Source organism: Pelophylax lessonae, assembly GCF_965119305.1.
Source record: "Pelophylax lessonae genome assembly, chromosome: 6".
Lineage (NCBI taxonomy): Eukaryota > Metazoa > Chordata > Amphibia > Anura > Ranidae > Pelophylax > Pelophylax lessonae.
In genome coordinates this window covers 289,588,839-289,604,009 of record NC_138773.1, presented here as the reverse complement: position 1 = coordinate 289,604,009, position 15,171 = coordinate 289,588,839, and the positions used below count along the sequence as shown (strand labels likewise).

General features: G+C 38.8%; 1 protein-coding gene across 6 annotated transcripts in view; it reads right to left on the bottom strand.

The window, feature by feature from the left end:
* LRP1B (LDL receptor related protein 1B) overlaps positions 1-15,171 on the bottom strand; it is a 2,177,452-nt gene that overhangs the window by 647,476 nt on the left and 1,514,805 nt on the right. The window lies entirely within an intron of this gene.

The following is a 15,171-nucleotide window of genomic DNA, read 5'->3' as shown; positions in this document are numbered from 1 at the left end:
ATGTGAGTGGCATATTCAATAACATTTGTAAACGGAATTATGCTGTGTGACATAATTTTACCCTTACATGAGCAATATTTGGAATATCGGCCAGTTGCGGGGTATAGCAGGGTACAGATATATCGGCAAAAGTCAATATCGGCCCTCGATATATTGGCCTTGCCGATAATCGGTCGATCCCTACTTTGAAGCACAAAATATGTAGACAAAAGGATGAACCCCTGTTATAACCCCAGTTATATAGACCACAAAAAGTCACCATGAAAACAAAATATTGGTTAATTTGACCTCCGGTAGATTTACCTCCCTTCATGACCAGGCCATTTTTTGTGATATGGCACTGCGCTACTTTAACTGACAATTGCGCGGTCATGTGGCACTGCATTCAAAGAAAATATATGTCTTTTTCCACAAATAGAGCTTTCTTTTGGGGGTATTTGATCACCGGTGTTTTTTTTTTTTTTATTATATTTATTATAAACAAAAAAGACAGACAATTAAAAAAAAAAAAAAGAAAAACAATATTTTTTACTTTCTGCTATAAAACATATTCAATAACAAAATTGAAAATAAAATTTCTTCAAAAAATTAGGCTAATATGTATTCTGCTACAAGTTTTGGTAAGGAAAATCCTTATAAGCGTATATTGACTGGTTTGTGCAAAAGTTATAGTATCTACAAACTATTATTATTTTTTTTTTTTATTAGTAATGGTTAACGATCAGTGACTTATAGTGGGACTGCAATATTGCGGCGGCCAATCGGACACTAACTGACACTTCTGACTCTTTGCAGGGACCAGTGATACTAATACAGCGATCAGTGCTAAAAGATAAGCACTGTCACTGTACTAATGACACTGGCTGGGAATGGGGTTAAACATCTAGGGCAATCAAAGGGTTAAATGTGTTCCTAGCCAGTGTTTGCGTGTACTGTATGTGCTGCATTTACTAGGGGAAGACATGGATTCTACTCTCTGCTTTGCAGAGACACAGGATCCATGCTTTCCCTTTAGTCAAAACGGGGATCTGCCTTGTTTACAGATCCCCGTTCTGTGTTGTTTACACACAATCAGTGGGTGCTGGTGGACACCAAGTTATCGGGACCTGCAGATCTGTTGTGTATTTTCACAGCAGAAGCAGCGCGGTGGCAGCGCTAGCACCCCCTGCAGGCAGAAGTGCAGAATCATATATATATATATATATATATATATATATATATATATATATATATATATATATATATATATACACATGTATATATATATATATATATATACATGATTCTGCACAGGTGAGTTGCCCTGTAGAAGTAAAACTGCTATGTGGTGGACCTTAAGTGGTTAAACCAATAAGCGATTTTTGAGCACTACCTTTTCTTTTATAACAGATTTTTAGAGTTTTAAATACAACAATCATTTTAATTTAAGAAATGAAGGTTCAGTACAATAAAAAACATTTTTTTTAAATTCAATAGTTCATAGTTTGTATAGAGGTCAATACATTACACCACATAAGAGCGTCAACTAAGGGGCAAAGAGGAACAGAAAGATTTGGATCCAAAAGAGGCTCAGTCCCCCAACAAATAAGGGATAGCTTGGAGCTATGTCTGTGCCTATATTAGATATATATCCTACCACTTCCATTTACCATCAAATAATAAAAAAAAAATGATCTCCCTGTTAGCGCAAATATAAAGACATATAAAAATCAATAGACCGCACATTAAGAACTCCTGGACTATTAACGATCAATTGCACGTTATACTGTATGTTACCCATTATCATCAAGGTTATATACAGTACATTGTCTGCTTACCTAGATAATATACTGTATATTATATCACCTAAACTGTTCTCTCTGTTCTTCCTAAGCCATCCTGCTCTCCAGCTCCTTCAGGACTTCTGCAGAGTCTCTTTCTTCCTCTGGAATTCTCTATACCAATCTGTCCAGCCACTGACTGTCTTTAGATTAGGGTCACATCTATGCCTAGACATTTAATATGGTTTCCTATGGGACATGATCACATCTATACGTTTTTCAGGCACTGTGTCTTTGGAGAGGGTCAGTGACTTTTGTTTCCCGCAACAGATTGCGTTTTGCCTGTAATAGACTTCAATGGACCCACACCAAAAATGCAAGTCTGTTTTTTCATGCGCTTTGCATTTTATTCTAGATAAAAAAACTGTAAATAGCTTATATGTTAAAGAGCGGGTGATTGGCGGGTTTACAGGTGGTATAATTCCTGCCATGGCTGTCAACTGCAAGGTATTACCTCCCTCCAACCTCACTTACGAACAAGCCCTAATAGTGCACCCAGTCACAGTATCTTTGATCACCATCACACCAGTATCACCAAACCAGTGTAAGCCAGCAACAGTGTAACTGATTGCTGCCACACTAGTCCCCAGTGTCACCAGACCAGTGTAAGCCAGCAGCAGTGTTCCTGATCACCTCCACACCAGTCCTTGTGTAACCAGACCAGTGCACATTTGTGATATCATCATACTTGGGAGGCGTAGTAGGATGTGTTTTGGGTTGTAATTCTAAGTGTGCCCATGTTGTGTGTTAGAAGTATCTAATTAATTGACAACGTTTTGTAAAATCTTGTGTTTTCTTCCCTGTATTTTCCAAAAATTTGTGGCAAAAAAAAAAAAAAAACACATTTTCAAAAGACTCACTATGCCTTTCAGAAAATACCTTGGGGTGTTTGCTTTTCAAAATGTGGCCATATTGTGGGTTTATGGACTGGCATTTGATAGGTAGTCAGGAAATTAGATTTGATAGGTAGTCAGGAAATTAGATTTGATAGATAGTCAGGAAATTAGATGAGTAATTTATGCTCCTTAAAAGCCCAAAGGTGCTCTCTGGATTTTGGGCTCCTCTATGCATCTAGGCTGTCAAAAGAGCCTCACACATGCGGTATGCCCATACTCAGGAGGGGAAGATAAATGTGTTTTGGGGTGTAATTGTAAGTATGCATATGCTGTGTATGAGAAATAACATGTTAATATTTTGTGAAAAAATATATATTTTTTTTACATTTTCCAAAAAATTGTGACAAAAAAATGACAAGTTCACAAAACTTACCATGCCTCTTACTAAACACCTTGAAATGTCTACTGTCTAAAAATGGGTAATTTTAGGGTTATTTGTACTGTATTAGTAAGGTATTTAGGGCCCCAAGAATTAAAGTAGGCAATCAGAACATCGGGACTGATCAATTTTCAAATATATACTGTATACCGTATTTTATAGATTCTAACATTTACACATAGAAAATATTCTACACCTAATTGCCTTTTTTTACCAAAAAAATGTAGGCCTACATGCATGAAGAAAGATTTATTTGCAAAGTTTTATAACAGAAACTAAGAAAATCTCTTTTTTTTTTCATTTTTGGGCTTTTTACTTATATTAATCAAAAAAAAAAAAAAAAAAATCAGTGGTGATTAAATACCACCAAAAGAAATCTCTATCCGTCTCAAAAAATATATAAAATTAATTTGGGTACAGTGTTGCAGTGGGAACAATTCAAAATCTCAGTAAAGCCTGACAGACGCTGTAGCCTGTCTCCCCGTGGTTTATCTAAAACGAAATAAAATATGTTGCCAGTCAACTTTAAAATAGAACTATAGGCATTTTTTTTTTATTTTGTATAGGGTAAGGGAGGGTCATTACCTTTTGCCATCTGTGTCCCATTGGGGAGATTTCCCTTTACTTCCTTTCCTATAGCCTAAACAGGAAGGGAGAGGAAATCCCTGCAAATTAAGGGAATTTGTATGGGACCTCCAGGTCACCAGAACTAGTGCTCCCATTAGAAGATTTCCTCTCTATCACTTTTCTGGGGACAACCCAAAATATGGGATTTTTTTTTACCTTTACTTTCAATGATGATGGTAACCAGGACAAATAGAGAGGGTGAATCTCCCTAATGGGGCCACAGACAGCAATAAAAACTGACAAGTGTTCTAAGCTATCTCAACTCCATCAAAGTTTTGCCTTTAGTTGTACTTTAAGAAATAAAAATAAAAAAAAAATAAAAAAATAGTAAATGTTCTTTTAGTCAAGAACCGACTAAATATAGAAATGTATTATAAAGCACGACACATTCCTTATAAAGAGCAACACATGCAACTCTAAAAATCATTTCCACTGATGCCAACTTCATTCTTATTAATCAGAACAAAGCAGATCATCCCACACAACGACTCACCTGTTCTGATCATAATTAATGCTAAAGCATGGAAAGCTTCTTAGTTCTACCAAATAAGCAACAAAACTCCAAAAGCTTTTCAATTCTTTGAGTTTATTTATCATATGCTCCATTATTTTACTTTATTTTTTCACTTTTGAAAAGCAACTTGTTTTGAAAAACATGAAGTACTTTCCAAAAAACAAAAAAAAAACAAAAACAAAAAAAAAAAAAAATTAAAATCATTATGGCTCATTAAAGTAATTTTCTATTTGACACATTCACTAATTAAAGTTCTGATCTAAAGGGGAGCACATGATGTAAGTACATAAAAAGAAAAAAAAAATATGTGCCTGTTCCAATTAAGGACAAGCGAAACATTTTTGAATATCAAACAGCGTAATTATTGTAAGCACGAATATAAAAATGATTACTTGTCGAATATATAAAAATGATTCTCTCTCTCCCTCTCTTTCTTTTAGTAAGGTTTTACAGAGAAGGTTCTTGAAAGAAAATAAATATTCATAAAGTCGATGATGCTTTGAAACAAATGTTATTTGGGAACAAAGTAACATTGTCTATACTGGTGCCTCCGTTTCACTTTGGAGATTTGGAAAGACAACTGATGGGCAATTAGTTTTCATTAATGGCGGACGGAGCACTTACAAAAGTCAACTGTGTGCAGTACTCAGTACTGGGCATCCTGCCTAGATATATTTTATATATTACCATCCCGGTAATGAATGGTGTAATAGTAATTAGGGGACTGATGGCTTAGAAAATGGAGGTGCACACATTAGAGAGTTCTCTGTCTAACATCTGTTGAATATCTCTATTTAAATATTTAAAGGTGCACTCCAGTCAAAACTGAATATCAATAACAAATATGTAGACTTCTGATAATACTACTTGTTTGGCTGCCTCTGGCTTAAAGCTTATGTAAAGACTTTTTTTTTCTGGACTTTTTTTTTTATTAAAACCTCTGTCAAATTTTTTTTTTTTTTTTTTTTTGTAAAAGTGGATAAATGGTGCTGGAACCTTAAGTTTTCTTTGTATTTTTATTTTATAATATTTTAATCACCCAATACTATAGTGGTGTAGATATGCAGAATCCATAGATAATATAAATAGATAATATGAATACTTGGGTGGCAGCTTCCACATACAGAAGGGTTTGCATGATCACCGTAGGTTGTGATAGGGATGAATAAATCTGAATTTGATGCTCCATTCCATGATATTCAACTCCAGATACAAGTTTATTTTAATAAAATAAAGAGACAGAGCGCCTCTAAGTGCAGCAATTTATTAAAAAGTTTAAAAGCACTAGTAATACAACTCACTGGATAGAGGCTTGAAACGCATTGCGTGATCCCCCTTCCCGAGTGACGTCACGCAGCGTGCGCTGCGTTCCAGTGTGGCCCCTGGCGCCCTATCCGTATCCGGAACCCGGAAGACGGAGGACTCCCGATACAGCGTCCACCCGTCCATCCAACTGGCACAGACCTCTCCACCTTCCAGGACCCCTGGAATAATGTTCCATCGTCTGACATGTCACCGGATGATACAAGCCTCCACTTTGCCTCTATCCAGTGAGTTGTATTACTAGTGCTTTTAATCTTTTTAATAAATTGCTGCACTTAGAGGCGCTCTGTCTCTTTCTTTTCTTACATGTTTACACAGCAGTGACTTCACTGTGTCATGGAGCCAGCCCTTAGTAGCAGCTAATACAACCCTTTGCCTAACGTCATCTGGGACTTTCCATTGTGGACTACTAATTGCGGACTTTTCTGCGATTCATTATCCGCCATAGCCCATAGCATATATTTTTAAATATATTTTTCATATTCTTTTACCAGTCCTGCTATAGCACTATTTGTATACAGTTGGTGCTCTATCTAGCCCACACCAGAGTGCTAGCTCCTCCAAACAAGTTTATTTTAATGAAAGACTTGTTATAGAGTCAACGTGTTTCAGAGTCTGTAGCCCCCTCATTGGAGCTAAAGTACAACATGAAAAAAAAAAGTAAATTATATAAATTATATATATATATATATATATATATATATATATATATATATATATACAGTAAAACCTTGGTTTGAGAGTAACTTGGTTTGAGAGCGCTTTGCAAGACAAGCAGATGTCTTGATATACAAGTAGCGTCATGTCACAACTGGGTATAAAAGAGAAGAGAGGCGCCTCTAAGTGTAGCAAAATGGTTACATTTAATGAAGGTTCAATATTTAGCAGCTCACAAGGTTGCTGATTAAAACAGGCACATCCAAGTATGCAGGCATCCGGGGTAAAGCTGTCCACATAGACCATCCTCCGCACTGCCATCTTCATCACACCCTTCTACGCTGCGCTCCACGAGCGATTCAAAGTCTCGCTTCCAGATCACTCTACTGCAGGGTAGTATTCCCAATCACAATTGCAGACTGACATGGGTGAGAGCCAGTGGTTCAGAAGATGGTCTATGTGGACAGCTTTACCCCGGATGCCTGCATACTTAGATGTCCCTCTTAAATCATCAACCATGTGAGTTTCTAAATGTTGAACCTTTATTAAATGTCCACATACTGCTACACTTAGAGGCGCCTCTCTTCTCTTTTATACTCTGTAGCTTCTGCTGGGTTTTGCTTCTAATCCCCTTGTGGAGGCGTCATTTGTGGATGGACATTTTATGATGACACAACCTATCACATTGCTATAATCTTTGTATATAGACTATAAACTGAAAGACTTATGAATAAATGGTTGTGGAACGAATCATCTGAGTTTCCATTATTTCTTATGGGAAAATGCGCTTTGATATAAGAGTGCTTTGGATTACAAGCATGTTTCCGGAACGAATTATGCTCGCAATCCAAGGTTTTACTGTATATATATATTTATAATACATACATTGTTGCAACATGATTAAGAAAAAAATCAAATGCCATTAAAGGCATGATCAAAGTGTAAGAACCTTAGATCAATAATAGTATCATTAATCTAAATGATGAAAATAAAAATGAGGATTATAGTAAATTGATAATAACTACATTGATGATACTTTGTAATAAAATGAATGATTATAATATCATTAACACTATTAGTAGACTGTAGCAGGTTTTTATTGCTGTCTGTGACCCTGCTAATGGGATTTGCCCCCTCTGTTTATCCTGGTGATGATTGTCACTGGTATGGAAAATGGGAAATCCATAATTTTGGCAGAGGGGATTCCTGATGCTGTTTAAATCAACATGAAAAGTTGCTGCAGCCTAAAGTGTGGTAATGATCTTTCTTTTTCTTTCCAAAATGTAAGAGAAAATAAGAATGGGAGGTTGAAAAAATATGATCCAATAGAAGCACCTTTTCCGGTGACAACTGCTAGGAGACAATTTTCCCTGGCTTTGGACACATTTCACTTTATTTTCCATGTCTGGAACAAAATGTGAAGAACTGAAGGAAAAGAAACAAGACTGAAAAAAAAAACAAAAACTGATAGGGGTCTTTCAAGTATATGATTTTTTTTTTTTTTTCTAAGAACTAGGCAATAAAACCTCTGTCAGATTTTATTTATTTTTGCCATCTTAGTCGTACTCGGGAGACTTTCTCTACACTTCCCTTCCTTCAAACATGACAGGAAGTGGGTGGGAACGTTTCCATAGTGGGGAGATCCCCGTTTTAGTTGTCACCAGAAAAGAGTCCACATTGAAAGGTTTTCCTCTATTGCTGTACTGGGGCCAGCTCGAATTTTTGCATTTCCTCTTATGTTTTAGATCTAATAGCGATGTGTCATGGTCTGAGGTCAGGCTCAGAGACCAGTATCTATAGCAGTGAAGAAACTCCCACCTATAAGCAGGATAGGTATGGCGGATGACACGGGTTCCACCCAAGGTGTGGGGCTAAGTACTTAGTGGTATTCCCCAGAGTTCCTGATGGTGGAGATGAGTTTATCCACATGTTAGTACCAGGTCCTGGTCCTCAGGATCACCCCACCAAGAGAAAGCTGGGGTCGAGTAGCAGATATAGCAGGTAAGGATGCAACAGAAGTGTAGTCATTATACAAGCCAAAGGTTGGTAATAAGTGGTTGCAGGTTGTGATCAAGCAGAAGCATAGTCAAGGCACAAGCCAAAGGTCAATAATGAGTGATAGCAAACGTACAGGCGGCAGTTGGAGTGACAAGAACAAGATATTGGCTGGAGAGAGCACATTCTGGCAAATAGGAACTGCAAAGGCATGGCTTTAACAGGAAATCCATGGGAGAAGCAAAGGGTTCAAGGTTCAAGGCAAACAAGACAAAAGGCAAGGTTGTCTTAAGAGATCAAACAGGGAGCTTCAGGTGGCTCAGAAAGAAGAGTTATCACCACATTCAGCAGAGGCCCCAGGTTCAAATCCAGGTCCTGACACAATGGTTACTAGGACACATAGAGTCCTAGTAACAATTGGACCTTATCCAGGGGGACACTGATTGCTACCCAACCAAAGTTCTAATCACCCACCACTTTGTACAAAAAAGGCTTTAGATGCACCTTAAAATTTCAGTCAGGATTTTGCCTATGACCCCATTGCAAAGAGTTTTTCTTGCTTCCTGTCTTTGAGACAAGTATACAAGAAATAGGAGGGTCCAATTGATAATAAAACTAAAATGCACGGACAGCGGTAGAAATATTTTCAGAAGTGCTAACTGTTCTTCACATTACTAAACAGCATTTTGGTGAGGTCTCCCATCACTTCCTGCCCTGACAATAGGGACAAAGATGACAATAAGGACCTGACAGATGGTCTGACTCTGCCTTACTCTATCAAACATTAAATAAAAAATATTGGCTGTAGTTGGGTTTTAATCCTGTGCATGATATTTGTAGGGTGGTAATCTACCATAGGAGCTGTGGCAAGCAATAAAATAAGACAAGAGGAGAGACAGGGGAGCCTTTATTGTGTAGCAAATATAAAGTATGATGAAAAGCACTTACATTTGGTAAGGTTGTGAGTATCCAAATTTATTAGTAAATGCAACCTTCCAGTTTGGTTGTGGAGAATATCCCTGTCTCCATGCAGGAAGTGAGCAGTCACATTCATTGCCTTTGGGAGACCCAGTCTTAGGTTCTCAGGGAGATACAAGGATGATGGTTGAACCCATAAGTGGATTAAAAAAAAAAAAAAAAACACTCAGTGGGTTTATGAGCCAGAGGTGCCCTTGGTAGTGTGGGATGGTGGTCATGGATGGGTAAAAGTTATCAAAAGTACTGAACACACAGGCTAATACACCACTTCATCAGCTTTTGCGGTGCTTCACAGAGGTTCGGTGCCTCCTGGTTGCAATCCTCAGTGCGGGTATGTGCATTCTCTGTTTAGCACATGTTATGGCACATAAATCCAATATGTCATAGCCATACCTGAGACACCAGGATAAAAAATTCCTGAGGATGGCTGCAGAGTAGAAGGGGGATGGGGGGCAGCAATAGCGCTAAAAATTGGAGGAAATTTAGCAATACACTATTCCAGTGACCCTGACAGTGAACCTGGCTCCCACCTATCCACGATTTTAGTACCACTTTCAGTTCATCTGACTGCCACCCACACACCATTCCAATGACATTCATAATGAGCTTGGGTAACGCCAACCTACAGCCCACCATTTTGGTGACACAGCTAACCAACTACCAGGCAAGTGACCCATTGCCCTGGGTCCCAAACATCCATATTGGTGCTGGTAGTATTCCTTCCCAGCCAGAGCAGAAAGGGTCAGTGGTGGCCATGCTCCAAGGCAATCCAATTTCTAGCCCCCCATACACTTTTGCTTCATCACAGCACCCTTTCCATGCTCCTTTCCAGGCAGTCAGTGATTACAAAAATAAGTGCATGTGACATCATACATGTTGCATGTTTACAAACATCAGAAAATTGTCTGATTACAGTAATGACCATACAACTAGTTTAAAATTGAATTGCCAGGTCTTTTCCAGAAAGGTCCCAGGTATGGTAAGATCTGTCACAGTGTATGTTTTCTAGTGTCTCTAGTAAATGTTCAGTAGATGTAAGTGCTTATTAAACATAAGCTTGTACTACTGATGTCAAAGATCAAGGAACATGATTTAAAAGAAATAAAACAAGCACATTAGCCTCTGTGACAGAGTGAAAATAAATTTATGGTGGCTTTTTTATGTCTCCTTGTCCCCAGAGCTGTCAAGGCTTAATAGTAAACACAAACAGCATTTATTGATTGCACTGGAATGTACATTGACTCACATCTGTGGTCTTTCCCAACCCAACAGATGCAAGCTTCAAAAACAACATTTAATTAAGAAAATCTACTTTATTTTATTATAGGCAGGCCACAAAAACAGACTTCAGTTACAACATTTCCCTATGATCTTGACATGCAGCAGCAAGGTGTGAAGGTCTGGAGTGGCTTGTAATCCTCATGTGGCCTCTGCCTCGTTTGGAATTTGGACGAGTCAATTTTAAGGCATAATCAGCTTCACTGTCATAGTTATAATGTAATCTTCATTATATTAGGTCGGTGTTGTTTTTTGCTTTTTTTTTTTATTAAAAATTAAGAGGCCACACTTATTTGTTTTTTTTATTCAAAGAAGCTTTACTGCAACCCAGAAACCACCTCAAAGCAAAGCCAAAGCACATCTGGGCCAGACCCTGCTCCTTTCTGATGTGTTTTCTCTCAATAGGGGCTTGGTTGTAGACAATGACTGAGGTCCTATTGGGGTAAAACACATTGGAGGAAAAGGAACAGGATCTGTCAGAGAGGTATACGCTTTGGTTTGGCTTTGTAGTGGTTTCCGAGTTGCAATAAAATCTCTTTAATTAAGAAAACCCAGAAACCCCCTCAAAGCAAAGCCAAAGCACATCTTGGCCAGACCCTGCTCCTTTCTGAAGTGTTTTCTCTCAATAGGGGCTTGGTTGTAGACAATGACTAAGCTCCTATTGGGGTAAAACACATTGGAGGAAAAGGAACAGGATCTGTCAGAGAGGTATACGCTTTGGCTTGGCTTTGTGGTGGTTTCCGATTTGCAATTAAATCTCTCAAAATAAAAAAACGAAAAAAAAAAAAAAAAAAATTAGACGTTAAGTAATTCTAGGTTTTGGTCTCCCAACAGGAAGTGAGAGAATAGCTTTCTAAATGTAAAACCCTTCTAGGCAGTAATCTCAGGAACAGGCATACCCATTGGAAAATGATAGCTCTGAGCTCTACGTGGCTCCACAGCCATCAGTGTTGTCTTCACTGGAGCATTGTCCACTACCTGCTTCTTCATTCTTTGGCCACAGAGATGACACAAAGTCTGCATATGTGTGATCCATTGGCATCATCTCAGCACAAGCCTTCTCTCTTTTGCATCTTACAGATGTCAAGAGTGTTAGCGGAAAAAAAAAAGTTAGTAAAAAGGAAACTTTTTTTTTTTTTGGCAGACCTACCTAAAGATTGCCAAAATACTCTGCCTTCTAGCAATTTTTCTTTCTGTGTTTATTCCAACTTGAAAGAGCCATGTTAAAGTCAAGACAGACACCTAAACCCACAATTGAATTACATATTAAAAAAAAAATGTTTTAATACAGTATTTAAGTCTGTTTAAGCAGCTTGTCCGGGCTGCCTAAAGTGGTGAGCTTTTTCATACTCACCAGTTAAGCAATACATGTGCTTTTTTGGTTCCTCTCTAATTTATCCCAAAGGTATTCTATCAGGTTTAGGGGCAGGCCAGTCAAGTTCCTCCACCCCAAACTTGCTTATCTGAGTCTTTATGGACCTTGCTTTGTGCACTGGTGAGCCGTCATGTTGAAGCAGGAAGGGGCCATCCCCAAACTGTTCCCACAAACTTGGGAGCATGAAATTGTCCAAAATGCCTTAGTATGCCGACGCTTTAAGAGTTTCCTTCACTGGAACAAAGGGGCCAAGCCGAACCCCTGAAAAACAACACCCACACCATAATTACCTCTCCACCAAATGATTTGGACCAGTGCACAAAGCAAGGTCCATAAAGACATAGACAAGTGAGTTTGGGTTGTACTTTTTGTATTTTTTTATTGTCTAGTTTTTAGCCCTGATGAGTGCTGAGCCCCTGAAACGTGTTAGCTGTTACAAAGTAAATACAAATCTTTTAACTGACTATACAGGCTGGCATAGCCATCCTCTCAAAACTTTAATAAACTCCTCTGGGGGTCCAGAAAGACCCCACAGTTGCTTGTGAGTATTCTCTAGGACAGTAAACCGCCCATTGCATTATAATGCATCTCCATATAGTTCAATGCTCCTACATCACAAAAGAAAAAAAAAATCCAGATATGGTCCAGCTTGGAACAAGGTAACTATGCATACACCATAGCTCTCTGATGCCCTTGAAAGCTGGAATCACTGAAGTAGACACTAATACTCAAATGATCTCCACTAGTTGCCAGGTCCCTTGCCAAGCGTTTGCCCTGGAGGTTGGCCGCCTGGCACAGGCTCCATTCAGAGAATGCTTTACTTTTTTGAATGAATGCTAAGCATTCTCTGATTGGATAAGGTGGGGAGGCAGGATGGTGATCTCATGTTTTTACAAACCAAAAATACAAGGGAATCATTTGAGGTATAGACGCCACTAAACCAATAATCAAATAACCTATACCAACACTATTATAATAGTACTAGATGGCAAAACCAATAGGTATTGTTATCTCAAGATCCAGCACTGCCTATCTATTTTCCTATATTTTCTTTCAGGTCTCTTGATATACATGATGTCTATTGTCCGGCATGTGACACTATCCACACATTTTTTAATACATTTCTGATACAATAGAGCTTTTGATACTGGAAACTCATATTTGTATGTTTTCGTTTTTACTCTTGGTAATTTTTACTTCTGCGATTTCTAGTTTGGAATTTTGCTGTTTTCGTCTTATCCTTTCTATTTTCAGCTGTCAGTAGACTTCAAACAGTCTTTGAGCTTGCACACCACACGCGGCTTCTAGAAAGATGTCTCAGTCTCCGTCTCATCTCTTCTAACCTGTCTGCCTTCTGTCTTGCTTACCGTCTGACTTTTCTGCTGCTCTTAATATTGTTTCACGTCTGTCAGTAACTTCTAACGTGATGAGAGAGGACTACAATGTTTTAAGTCTCTGCGAGGTTAAGCCTTAGAAAAGCTTTATTATTTGATTCCCTGGTGTTCTGTTAAAGTGGACCTGTTGCCCTTTTCAGGAAGATAGTTTGTTTGGTAAGCCAATGTAAAATATGCAAGATGAATATTAATTTATCATAAATCTAAGCCCAAAAACAAAAATATATATACTAAGCCTTGCCAGTCCTTAGATGTGGTGGCTGTGTTACATTTTTTCTGACTTTTTAAACTTTATTTTGACCTCGTGATTCTGCCAGTAACACTTCCTTTCCCAGCATAACAACAATCACGTACTGTACTTTATAACTTCTCGTCAATATACTTGTACACAGTCCAAAAAATATAAGCAACACAAACATCTACGTATTCCTAATCTGCTACTAGATGCCCCTAGTATGTCCCCACCTTTAGCCTTGATGTGTCCATAGTATACTGATAAGTCCCCCCTTATTTCCCTTTAAGTATAAAGTCCATCCAGACCCCTCCTCCTGGCTTGACAAAGGGGTGGTTTCAGCTCTGAAACACGTAGCCATGCCCCCTCTGTCTTATATGTGATGTCCCAGTAGGACAGGTACAATGGCAGCTGAAGTGGAGCTGAGCTTGGCGTGGTTGGCTAATACATCCCAGAAGCTTTTCAGCCACATCATTGCTCCCTTGCGTTCCAGACTGGATGACAACATTGGCTTCACACCAGCAGCTTCCTGGCAAAGCTCTGCATTCCCCAGCTGCATCCCTGCTGATCTTTGCACTACCGCATGGCTCCACCGATGGCTTTACTCTGAATTTGATGATATGCTGATTAAACCTTTTGATGCAGTGAGTGAATTTTAACCCATTTTTTTCTTCATTTTAATAAACCCTGTACACTTAGATGTTGGTGCCCTCTTCTGTTTGCTTTTTATGTGTGCAGTCAGCTACTTAACCACTTTACCGCTGCTCACTGAGCTGCTACTGCGGCAAAGTGGCTCGATAACGTAGACCTACGTTGCCAGACATTCAGCTCTCTCGGCGCCACGCGCGCGGACCGCCGGAGGCTCGCTCTGGCTGTATTCAGTCACAGCGGGAATCGGGCCAGGGGAGAGGCTTGTAAACACAAGCGGGCGGATCTCCTAAGTGACAGGCAGGGTCAGATTGCAGGGTTCAGCATTGCTGAACCTGCGATCTGTCCCTGTGTCACATATTCACCTCCCCCACACACGTCAGTAAGCACCAGGCATACATTAACCCCTTGATCACCAATAAAAATTAACCCCTTCCCTGCCAGTGTCATTTTTACAGTAACAGTGCATATGTATAGCACTGATTACTGTAGTAATGTCACTGGTACCCCCAAAAGTGTCAAAAATGTCAGTCAAGGGTCCGATCTGTCTGCTGCAATGTCGCAGTCCCGCAAAAAGAATCGCAGATCGCCGCCATTACTCGTTAAAAAAAAAAAAAACACCAAAAATTACAGAAATCTTTCCCTTAGTAAACGCAATAACTTTTGCGCAAACCAATCAAAATACGCTTATTGCAATTTTTTTTTACCAAAAATATGTAGCAGAAAACAAATTGGCCTAAAATGATAAAAAATTTAGATTTTTACATTTTTTTTTTGGGGGGGGGGGAATTTCATATAAAAAAATGTGAAATATTGTAATTTTTTCAAAACTGTTGTTCTTTTTTTGTTTATAGCGCAAAAAGTAAAAATCACAGGTGATCAAATACCACCAAAAGAAAGCTCTGTTTGTGGGAAAAAAAGGATGTAAATTTCGTTTGGGTACGGCGTCGCATGACCGCGCAATTGTCAGTTAAAGTCGCAAAGTGCCGAATCGCAAAAAGTGGCCCAGACGTAAGACAGCAAAATCCTCCGGTGGTAAAGTGGTTTAGACCTTT